We start from the raw sequence: 12500 nt of genomic DNA, 5'->3' as shown, positions 1-12500 counted from the left end.
GTCTAGCGGTCTGGTAGACGCTCAAGTACTTCCAAAGTAATTGTGCTGAAGTGCTCGGCCTGGTTTTACAGCCAGCGTCACCGAACGCGCAAAGAGACGGCGCGAACGCGGGGAGAGCGCGGGGCCGGGGGCGCTCGATCCGCGGCCCTTCAATTCGGCACAAATTTTCTTTCTGACTGAAAAAACCTGCCTGCAATAATAAAAACAGGAAGACATTCATTTGCTTCATTCCAGCTGCTGGTTCCAGCTATTAAACGAGTTCCAGTTTCATTTCAATAATGATCATCTTCCTGTAACTTCCCAATCATGCATTTGTCATAATGCAGTAATTTTCTAGCTACAAACAGATCCTCGTAATGAGGCAGTTTTTCACATTAGCAGCATAACTACATAATAAGAACATCTGCAGTTCCTTTTCCGAGGGACAAGAGAGAGCTTCAATTAAGCCGTGGGGATTGTTAAATAAGATATAGTATATTTTGCTAACAGGGACACCCGCACCCTGCTTTAGCAGACTGCGAGCCTTCAACGTGCCTGAATGAACACAGGTTGTAATGTGTAAAAATTAAATAAAGTAAAATTAAATTGCTCAATACAGAGACATTCCTCTAGAGGGTGTTAGTGATTTCAGTGACAAAGTGCTATTTGCTGACAAGTAGTTTACACATTAACCAGCTGAATCCAAGGGGGAAAAATGCCAATAGCAATTATATCACCTTGAGGTTATTAAATGTCCTACTGATAAGTAACTAGGTGAACTTGACCAGGTGATAAAGACTGCTGTGAGCAAATGATTGTGCAGTGAAGAATGTCTCTTAGTCCTGCTGTTTCTCCAGATAGCTTTTCTTTCAAAAATGACTGTATAAAAAGTTGCATTAAAAATGTGTGGCCGCCGAAGACAAAATTGATATTTAACTCCCCGCTGAATACTTCACCCCTATCAGAGCACCTTTATCATTTCACCTCAAAACATTATACAAAGTCTGCAAATGCCTGTTTTTTCTCCTTTTTTAGGCTTTAAAATGATGCTAAGTTCACCACTTTATCATCAACTGTCTCTACCAAGTGCATTTCATCTATAAGAAATTCAGATGCTCGGGAAATTAAAATTTCAAAGATCTGCTGCAAAAAAAAATCAATGGGTAAAGATCAATGCTCATAGAAATTTCATGAACTTTGAACTGATATGGGCATGATGATGAGAAGTGGTTGGAATTTCAGGTTGCTGATTGTTCCTCATCCAGATGAAAAGCAGCCTACGGGGTTGAGAGGAGGTATACATTCGAGATGGGTTTTCGCTTTAATATTTTGTCAGACAAAAAATTAATTTTTAGTCTATTTCGGTAACAAGCACAAATAAAAAAAAATCAGCCTTTCCGATGTGACTTGTAATACCACCACTTCTTAAGAGCACCTAATGCTTTGCACATTAACACTGCAAAGAAATGAAATCGGTTCCCTTTGCAGCCGATTGCAGGTGCAAATTAATATTGTAAAATGAAGATCAATACATGGACAGGGCAAAATCAATAGTGGCTAAATTATTGCTGCATTTTCCTCCTCATTCAAGATGAGTTGTGTTTTCCTCTCAAAGTCAATACTTTGCAGCTTTTCTCATTAATTTCTCAATAAATTTGGCAATGAATTTCAATCACAGAACTCGGCAGGGTGAGCCAAGCATTGTGGAATGCATAGGAAATACAAAGGCATGGAGGGGTTGAACACATCATTCATCAGAAGGCACTCTTGCTTGTTGAAGCAGGACTAATATCCCTGGACTTACTAAGGACAACCTATTTACTGTAAAAAAAAAAAAATAATAAAAAAAAATTAAAAGGCATTTAAGTTCTCCCCATTCCACAAAGAAACTAAACATAGATTTTTCATTAAAAAACCAAAACGACACCTTTGTCTTTATCTACCCAGTTTCTCGTAATCGCCTAGCTTTCCTTCAGAAAGGGAAACAATGGCACTCACTCACTTGTTTCAATTACAGGCCTAAAATTCACAGGTCAGCTAATAATTACGCTCAATCAGATAACGGTATAGAATTTTCCTTAAAATACTCATACTAACGTTGGGAAAACCGCCTTTTTTTTATATATATTTTATTTTTCCTGATTGGAAAGCAAAGCCCACCCCAGGCGTTGACACCTGCGATGGATGGAGGGATTGTCCTCCCATTCAGGAGAACCTGGCAGGGAATAAGGGCATCGGGATGCGACGCTGCCCACGGAGAAGGGGGCAGCCCTGCCGCCTTGTCGCGAAAGAACATCCCTGCCGACAACGACTGGATCACATTCCAACACCCCTGTTCGTGTATCGCAAAGAACGTGCTTGATTATGGCTTTTATAGTCTGGAGGAAACTGGAGGCCCTGCATCCAGCCCTCCGCTGTGGAATGCTGGGTGCAGCACGTGCCCCGGCCTCGGGGAGGGCGAGCTCCTGCGGGGAACGCAAAATCACACAGAAGTCAGCAAAGAAATATCGAAAGAGCGTATCGAGCGTCAGCGATACAGGAACGCTCATTTGTAGCTTTTACGTCTTTGAAGACAAACGTCGATTCACTCAGCTCGAGAATGGTCTGTCCCTGTCAGAGATCTGCTTCTGTAGAGTAGGTCAGAACATCTCCAACAGTAGACACTTTCTACTTAAAAGTGTATTGGGAGAAGAAATAAGGGGAAAAGCTTCCTGGCCGGTTCCAGCCACCTACTAAACCAACCGCTGCCGCCTTCCTCCAGGAAGGAAGGAAGGAAGGAACAGAGGAACGAGGGGAGGAAGGAAGAAAGCAATGATGAGGGGCCAGATAATTATCCAAGACACAAAGAATGTGTGTCCTCCACTAATGTGCAGTAAATTGAGGTTGTAAAAACACTACATGTCTAATAATCTGTCCCCTAATCTTCAAGAGCCCAATTCTGGCATCCTTCTGGGTGTGGGGCTCAGCAGGGCTGGTGCACCCTGGCTGTAGGAGGGGTGCCAGGAGGCTGCCAAGAAGCCCCTGATGGGGACCCCCTGGTGGGGGTCTCCAGCCTCCTCACCAGCCCAAGACCTTCCCCTCCCCACCCACAGCCAACGCTCAAGGACCCCTTGACCTCTCCAGGCTGTCCCACCCCAGGACTTTGGGTGCCTTGGCACACCTTTTGGCAAGTGGCACTCAGTCACAAGGAAAGCACTGATATCTTCATGACCATGGGTTCTGCCTGGACTCCTGCATTTCCACTTTTACTGAGAACAATTGTGTTTTGAGCTCCTATGTTTACCAAAAAAAGTCATTACCACCATAATAGCTACAGATTTACCTTAAATGAATGAACGAATGAACGAATGAACGAATGAGAGGGGAGGGAGAAAGCAAGGGAGAAAGCAAAGGAGGAAATGAATTAAAAAAAAAATATAAAAAGGGAAAGAACAATAAGTTTCTGTGAAGCAAGATGGCAGCACCAGTAAAAAGGCAGTGTGTTGGCTGGGGCAGTTTGAGCAAACTCGGGCGCACACCATGAAGATGAAGAAGGATGGGCATCCATGCTGACCTCCTGAGAGCTCTCCTCTGGGGCAGGGTGACCCCTGTAGATAGCAAAATTCAAGTTCTGTGCATAAAAACTAAGGCAGGATTACAGAACTGGGATGGTACTGCAGCTTTGCCAGCACAGCGCTCCCCAGCTCCATCTCCCTCTCTGAGATACCAAAAATTTCAACATTTGGTTGAAAATGGGCCATTGGTTGCCCAGCTCTGTGCTCCCCGAGCCTCTAAAGATGAGTGACGAGTGTCACAGCGCAGGTGGTACAGGAGGGACAGGACCTCATACACCCTCTGCTTGTGTACGCTTCCCCGTAGCATCCCCCGAGGCCACTGGTCAGGTGCCTGGTGAGGTGGACCATGCGTCTGGCCCCAGAGAGCAACACGATAGATGGATTTATGGGGAGGAGTGAGCCTCACCTGTACAACATGGACATCCTGAGGCATCAACCCAACCTACCGTATTGTACAAACATCACTCTGCTGCTTTTACAGATATTTAGATTCAGTGATACTGGATTAGAGAAGTGTAGTTAAGAGATGAAGTGTGAAGTAGTGAATGGAAACTGCTTCTGGTCAACCCTCCTGCAGCACACCTGGTGTAGGGCTTACCTGAGTCACCATATCAGACCACATCATCCATTTCAATCTAACTGAGAACAGTCGGCCGTGTAAAATACCTGCCAATTTACCATGATTTAAGTGGATATCAAGTGAGCAGATCACGAGAAATGAAGGATCCCACCAGTAAGAAGCCAGATCTTATCCATTGTTAGCACGGGGCATTGCAAAGGAGAGGCTTGGCAGCCGTGCAGCCTGGAGCAAAAGGGGAAGGAAACTTGTACAACAGCAAATCATAACCGCTCCTGTCGTGCCAAGGAAGTACCACAGCCTAATGCAAACGTAACTGCAATAAAACACGGCATTTTATGCAAACGACGTGACACGACTAACAGGACAAAATAGTCTACTCCAAAAAACAAGGCACATTGCTGATCTGGTAAAGGGTTTGACTGCTGTGGTACTACATCAAAGCAGCAAAACATTACATTTCAACTATTTAATACTCCAAGGTATTTTACTAATTAAGATATATTTGACTGACATCAACTGGGCTTGCATCTGTTCTTGTATTTCTGTTATTATTTGGGAGTTTATTCCTCTGCTAGGCCTCGTAGCTGGATAAACACCGACAGATCTGTATAGATCCATCTCCTTCCTCTTGCTCCCCCCTCACGCCATTTAGAGAATTATGCTGGAATTGTGCTACTGGAGCCTGCGAGCACAGAAATTCCTCCTGGCTGGAAGCACCAGCCCTGTGCCACGTAGCTGGATTATAAGGTGCTGCATGCCCCCCCTTCCCAAATAGCTGATGGAGCTGATGTGCACCATCTGCCACAGAAACCCCGAGGAGGTATGGGTGCTCTTTAGGCAGGAGGGTGCACAACCGAGTGCTACAGTTCTTCTGGAACACCGGAATTTCAGGTGCTCTGCTGAAAACGATGCTTGATGACAGCAAAGGAAGAGCTGCTCATGTGCCTGCCTTCACTGCCTCAGCTCCTCAGAGCTATTTATCCACCTCAGAGCCATGTGAAGTCTATGATGCTTCAGCAAACATCTCTAAGAGCTGTGCATTCTGCACAACTTCTTCCGTTTATATTTAGTAGCGATCACTCAGCTAAGAATATCATACTGTAGTATTTGAATGTAATATTTAGACAAATCAGATTTCTTATTTCCTATTAATCAGATCCTTAATATCGTCTGACATAGCTTTTACAACAATATTCCTCTGTCTTATAACAATTTTAAACAGAAATATATCTTACTCAAAGTTGAAAAGTCTCTATTGCCTGTGGATATTGGAAAAAAATACCTCAAATAACTAACTGAATTCAGTGAGCCTATAAAAACTTCATGGAATGCTTAAGCACAGTGGACGTTGTAACTTTAAAAACAGACAGAAAGCCCATGTTATTAGTATTCTAATTGTTCAGAGTTGTGTAAAATTATCAGTTTAGTTTTCAATGATAATCTAAAAACATTTATGTCATACAAAATAAAAATATTTTTGTATCCTAAAATTATTTAGCTCAGAGAAAACTGAAAATGTTGAAGGTTTTGACTCAGGTATTTAATAAGATTAAAAAAAAAAAAAAAGTTTTCTGAGGTGCCATATTGCACGTTCATATTTAAGGAGATGTTCTCAAGATCATGTCAAAAATAGTTCCTTTCTTTCCCCCCTTAATATTTGTATGTGTTGGAAATTGTGTAAGCAAAAATATAAACTATCCAGGCCTAGACTGCAAATTCCCAGCCTATAAAAGACTAGGATAAAAAAGGAAATTCAGAAAGCGTGGAATGCTGGCTTGGCTGCCCGCATCCCTCCGTTGGCTCCTCTTGCACGTCCACAGCCAACGGACACCCAAGACAAGGATCACGTTCCATGGCAAAGGGGCAGCTGGTGCCAGGGATCAGCATCTGCTGACCTTGGCAAACATCGCGTGAGGGACCCCGCATCCACCACGGAGCTTTTCCAATCGTGCAACTTTGCATGGTTTCAGTGAAAGTTTGTGTACTTAAAAATCAATAATCATCTACAGTCATTTATATTCAGCCTGTGAATAACAGCTACGCTGACTAACAACTCTTGTGGAAATATCTGTATTCCATATGCTTATGAAACAGGTTTTAAAAAATTTTTAGAAACATTAGGTTTTGTTAAGAAGCTACATAATGGATAATGTCCTGGAAATTATTTTAAAACATAAATAATAGTGCACATCCAAAATATTTTTGAAACACCTTTTGATTTTTTTTCTTCAGTGAATTGCATTATCTACAGTTGTGATAATTAATTTAAAAAAAAAAAAAAAAAAGTGATAATTAATTAAAAAAAAAAAATGTGCATGAGGCTTCAGGCCCAAGTCAATGTCTCCCAACTTTCGTGAAAATCACTTGGCCAAAAAAATGTGTCTATAAGACACAGACTTCGCAGCAACTAAGGTTTGACACGGAAACACTACTGAGCTTTTTCATCATGGCTGTAATACACAGAGGTATAAGAAGGTCCAAAATACAATAAACTCGTTATTCATGTTAACCCTGAGCTTCTGGGTGTTTTCCTTAGTTCCACGTTACGTTAGACTCAATGCAAAGGCCATGAAGTCGGTGGACGTGTTGCTTTTCAGCTCAGTATCACTTCGATGAGGGCACAAATTCATGTAATGGGAACACTGGTGTAGGCGTGTATCGTGTGTAGCAACAACTGGCCAAAGCCAGACATTCCGCCGGATATCTCCCAGTGTGACCCAGATTTCTCTGTTTGCTATCTTGCTTTCGTTACATGAGAACAAGATGTACGTTCTCAGTGAAATATCTTATTTCCTCTCCTTTCACCTTTTGTCTTCGATTTGAAACTTTGGGAAGTTTTTAGCCTGAGTGTTACAATCAGGCTATAGTAACACAGAACAGCCATAACCCCAAATTTATAGAAATGAAAATAGAATTAGTCAGTTTGATATCCAGGCAGCTGATTTTACTGTCTAATTATAGACTACATACAGAAAAAAAGGAGAAAAGCATTTTCTCCCCCTTCTCAGAGAAAACAAGGGAAAGGTCTTATTCAGCACTCAAATTTTCCTGATTATTACGTGAAGCCACGATGACCCTTTTGTCCTTTTTTCAAGATGAATTGCCATCGCTTCAGCGCTACATTTTGTCAGTTTGGGTACAGCAGAGTCAATACCTTCACCTTGACACGGAAACTTTGTGATTTATCAGTTCTGCTGTGACTCAGTGCTACCACGACCTGGCGAGGTGCAGCCACTCATGGCACTGGGAGCAGACTTTGGTCACAGCTACTCGGAAAAAAATAAAGCACTCTCTGATGATAGACAAATGTGTCTTGTTAGCAACAGCCAAAAAGCGCTTGACTTGTACTAATAACAAAAAGGCCATGTTGGTCACCATGGGTCTAAAGACGAAGCACCCTGTCACTGCCTTGGTTGGGAAATTAGCAAATAATGTTCCTTTTCCTTGATAAATGGGTGACAGTTCTCTCTCACCAATCATTTTTTAACATTTTGATGCATGTCTATGATCCCGCTGGAGGAACAGAAAAGTTTACTGGCCCTCAATTTTCAGATGATGAATGGAACACTCTAAATGTGCGATTTCTGTATGAGGTATAGTTCATTTTAAGCAATTCTAGTAAATGGGTGTCACTGATTAGGACAAATAGTCTACTTGTGCAATAGCACAAATGGTATGTCTCATTCTTCTGGCCTCCTTTGAGACAGAAAAGAAAGGGGACAACAATGACCCTGATAAACCTGGAATTGCTACTGTTTAAAAAAGAGCTATTATATAATATACGTTATCCAACACGCTATTGACTTGATGGTACTAAATCATTTCTGTATGTTTAGCATCGCCCTATTAATTAAAAATGTGTGTCAAGCCAAAAAACCTTCTTTATAAGAAAAGACAGTTAACTGGTTCCCTTCAACATCACTGTTTTAAGAAAAATACGTTTTACTGCAGCGCAAATAAAGCGGTTAAACATATTAACAGAGGGACTTTCTGGTTTTGGCTCTTCAGTGCTAACTTTGACTGGCTTAGAAAGACCCATCTTGAAGAAAGGGCAAGAATATTTGTTCTACCTTGATTTTTTTCAGCTTGCTAACAACCAATACTGACACAACGTCTGATCAATAAATAACCAATAGTGTAATAACAACGACTGTAAGTTGCTTCAGGACAACAGCACTTAAAAAAAAAAAAAAAAAAGGAAATGCAATATACATGAATGAGAAATGCTGAGGAATTCATTGAAATGAATGTAACTGTACTTTTTTTTTAAGGCTTTCCAATAAAGTCCCGTGTCCATTAGATATATTTTTAGCATTTGTTTGGCAAAGTCACCAGATTCCGTACTTAAGAACAATAATTGAATACGTAGAAGGAATAATCAGGTGATTTGAATTTAACTAAGGCATTAGCATGTAGTTTAGCATAGTAAAAATAGTATGATTTGTGGGAGGCAATTAACAATCATTTGCTCTGTGGATACAAGTAATTTGTTTAAAGAGCACTGACCTATGAGACAGCTAGTTTGTGTTGGCTGTGATGGAAGGGAGCTATTGACTCTAAACAGTGTAACAGCGCCATTGACAGAATCCCATTTGAATGCACACAAAAGATCTGGAAAATACTTGAGGAACACGAGATCTTTCAGAGGGGGAAGTGGAGTGGGGGTTAACGGAGGGAACCCAGCCAAAGCGGAGGTCTCCGTACCGAGGCGAAACCGAGCCAAACCGAAAAATCTGGACAATGTAGTGACTACAGAGGGCTTCCCCCCCTTGGTGCCGTGCCAGCCTCGGAGCCCGGCCGTACTTCTTCAACACAAACGCTCTATCAGAAGGAACACAAACTGTGAGCGATTACTGGTTGAGTAATGGTTTCGTAAGCTTAAAATTGAATGCGAGTCTTTGTGCGAAATAATCATTTTTATGTTCACGTCTAGCAAATGCATGGCAGAGCTGGGAAGGGTTCCATGTATTCAGCATTCACGCTTTCGCTACGGCTGCTCTGGACATGTTTGCCATCGAATGCCAATACCTTGCACAGCGACCGGGTACAGTCTACTGCAAACGATCTGCTGTCTCCTGACAATTTGGGTCATCGCTTTAACCGAGCAAAAGAAGTTGTCAAAATAAGAGAGTGCAACAGAAACACTGGGGTGAAAGCAAGCCAGCATGACAGGTTCCCAGTGCCAAACGGCGTTCTCCAAAACTATTTGAGTAGGCGCTGGGTCGGACTACGCTTCCTTTCTTCCCTAGGAAATCATTATGCAAAATACACACTTGGAGAAAACAGTAACGCCGTGGCACAAACACACTGTAAATACAGTCCTGCCGCTCATCTTAAAGTAAACCAAGAGAATCTACCCAGCTTAAAATATGTGTATAAAGGTGCAATTTCATCTGTAACATAATTTCATTTAGAAGCACACAAATCACAATTTGCCGTAATCAAATAACACCGCAGTGCTTATATTCTAATTAAAAAATAATCTCTGATATTTAATTTAGAAACCTGGAAGACTTTACCAGCAAAATTATGGCTACAACCTGCGCAAACCACTCGATTTACCCAGACAGACAGAGAATTTTTCAGGTAGCACTTTTTAAATTATTATTACACGAGCAAACGATGCGCCGTTCGATATATATTAAAACAAGTATTGTACCCAGTTATTAATTTGCACTATTCGCTTTTAAATGCAGCAAATACCTCATTAATTTAATTTTAGGTGCCCACCAGTTTATATTGCATTTTACAGTCTAGAAGGCAATTTACTATTAACTGGCAATTACATACAGAATGATTGTTAATTCTGCTCCTAAGTGCTAGCTGCTTGAAAATTGTTATCTCTCTCTAATTTTTGACCTTCTTACAACAGGGGTGAGGTATACTGGGAATACAAAGGACTAGTAGAGAAGAGCTGGACATGTCATTTGTGACTCATTCTTTTAATTCACCGTGCTAATCAACTGAACTGCCACAATCTCCCAAGGTAATTGTATCTTTATAATAGTTGAAAGCAGCGGGCAAAAAGGCACGGATAGATGGGGAAAGGCCTCGCCTTTGCCTGCTGAGAGACGGCACGCTCTTCCTTCTGCGTGAGACTAATGGGGGCTTTTCAGAAAAATCTGGAACTTTCATATCTCTGTACCCTGATCATTTAATGTCTCAACTTCTCGGCGCACAAAGGCTTTGTACACCACACTACACTCTTGTTTCATTATTCCGCAGCCTTGTTGCCCTATGGTCTACCTCATGCTGGGAAGGTTAAATGTTAGAGTGCCAAGCCAGACTGCAAGCATGGTGGGACACTGATGGGAAACAGATGCCCTGGGGATTCAGCCCCTCCTTCCTCTAGGGCTACATCATTTTCATTTTTTGAAATACAGTGAGGCTTGGCGTCGCTCTCAACGGCAGCTGTGACTTCCAAAGACTATCTCAGTCCACCCTATCGCTTCAGGATAAAGCAAAGCAGGCAGAAGTTTCTCGGTCAGACAGGCGCTGCCTTTATCTTTTTATTTTCTTATTGCTGCGCTATAGGCTTTTGTCCCCCTCAAAAGCTGTTTTAAATACATATTCCCGTTAAAGTGTTGTTAGTAATGCAACTTTATCACAATTTAATTCCAGCGGGAGAAGCTCCTGATGTTCTCACGATTCTTTTGAACATCTTTACATAGCGATAAAGACAAAAGACCACCCCAGGAAAGAAGAAACTAATGGCTTTTCCTTACAGTCTCGTACATATTTGCGTTTACACATCAGAAAGAAGTTCGAAACAGCAAAATTCGCCAAATTCACAAAATCCACACCTAAGAAATCAGTTTAAGACGTTACTATAAAGCAATTCAAAATTCCAGGACTGTGCACCGAGAGCCAGACCGTCATCTGGTTCAAATCTGCAGCGCTTCCCTGTGTGCAACGGACCTGCACCAGCTCGCAACAGCTAAAGTATCTGGAACTTAGTCTGAGGCTTTCAATTCATTCATTTTTTATTTTGTTGAGCACTTATCTTAGCTAAACAGTCGTGCTTGTCAGGATACTCTGCTGAAGTTTTGCATGGGCTGCGTTCATAACAGCATTTCTAAGGCCATATCCGTGACCGCGTGCAGCCCCACCGGCGGTTACCACCTTTGCACCAGGCTACAAAACAACGGCTGCTTTCGAGACACGTTGTTAGCACCACGGGCACCACCATCCCATTTGGTAACTCTAGCAATAACCCCATCAGAAAGATCAAGAAAAAGTAAATATTCTCTCCCTTGCCAGCCAGAAGCGAGGCACCCAGGTGTGAACGCGAGCCTTGGTTTTGCCGAGGTCGTGATCTCTTTGGGGACAGACAGGAGACAGGAATCTCAGGTGCTGCCTTCACTTAAAAGTTCATTTCAGCGATAGATCTTAGGCAGACAGAAAAACATATCCTCGGTGCGTTCACTGTTTAAAAAGTCCCAGCTTAAAACTACCCAGGAACACACTTTTCCCATTAGATCTAAATTAATAGATAGAAACAGTTGCAGTCTAGTGGGAAAATATTCATCAAAATGCACATCATCTGCACATCATCTGCAATCTGCATTATCTACCCAACAAGCAGCAAGAACTCTCCCTGAATCCCTGCAGTCTGTCAAGTAAACAGTTAAAGGCTCTTTGTTTTCAAAAGAGAGATTGATTCATCAGATCAAATTTATTACCTGGAATCCTCATCCAAAAGTACGGTAAATTAAATTGCTATTTCTCCCTTTTCCCTCCCAGCACCTCAGCTAAATTCATTGTTAAATGCCAGAAAAACTGTAATACACATTTTAGATAAAAAGCCAGCAATACTTCATCCCAAAGTAAGAATTTTCGTATTAAAACCACTGGAAACCACAAAGTTCCGACATTTTCTTATGCTCTTGTAAATTAAAATCAAATGTATTTAAAAGAATTGGCACAAATAAATCACTCCCAGGTTTGTGAGTTTGTATCCCAAGTTTCAGGTCTGAAAGAATTTTTAGAGCCAGATTGTGAATAAGGTTGGATAAAGTTATTTGGATCCAACAACAGCTACTTGAACCAGTGCCTAAAACTTCAGCTGAACCTTTAGGGAAGTTCAAGAAGTTTGGATAGATAGTCTGAAAAATATTTTTCATCACTGAACACTTCTTAACTCCTTTTTCTGGCTGGAGCAGCGTAGGAAATACCGTTGTTAATCTATTTCTGGCCAAAATGAAAACAGGAAGTAACAGGCCTCTGGTGAGAGAGTTTGATCTCATGAGACATCGAGATATTTTTAAGACCCAAGAGGCTTGGATGGGCACCAGAGCTTCTGGGTGCCCGTACGAACAGGTATTTTGAGGTCCAGCTACCAGCAGTTACACGTCCTGCAGGACACATCCTGCCTTTTAACAGCACTG

The 12500-nt window shown here is 41.8% G+C and overlaps 1 protein-coding gene across 11 annotated transcripts in view; it reads right to left on the bottom strand.

Moving 5' to 3' along the window:
• Nucleotides 1-12500, bottom strand: part of EBF3 (EBF transcription factor 3) — a 120464-nt gene that overhangs the window by 20890 nt on the left and 87074 nt on the right. The gene's annotated exons all lie outside the window — the stretch shown is intronic.

Source organism: Tauraco erythrolophus, chromosome 9, assembly GCF_009769465.1.
Source record: "Tauraco erythrolophus isolate bTauEry1 chromosome 9, bTauEry1.pri, whole genome shotgun sequence".
In the NCBI taxonomy this organism is placed as follows: Eukaryota; Metazoa; Chordata; class Aves; order Musophagiformes; family Musophagidae; genus Tauraco; species Tauraco erythrolophus.
This window is presented reverse-complemented; position numbering and strand designations above follow the sequence as displayed.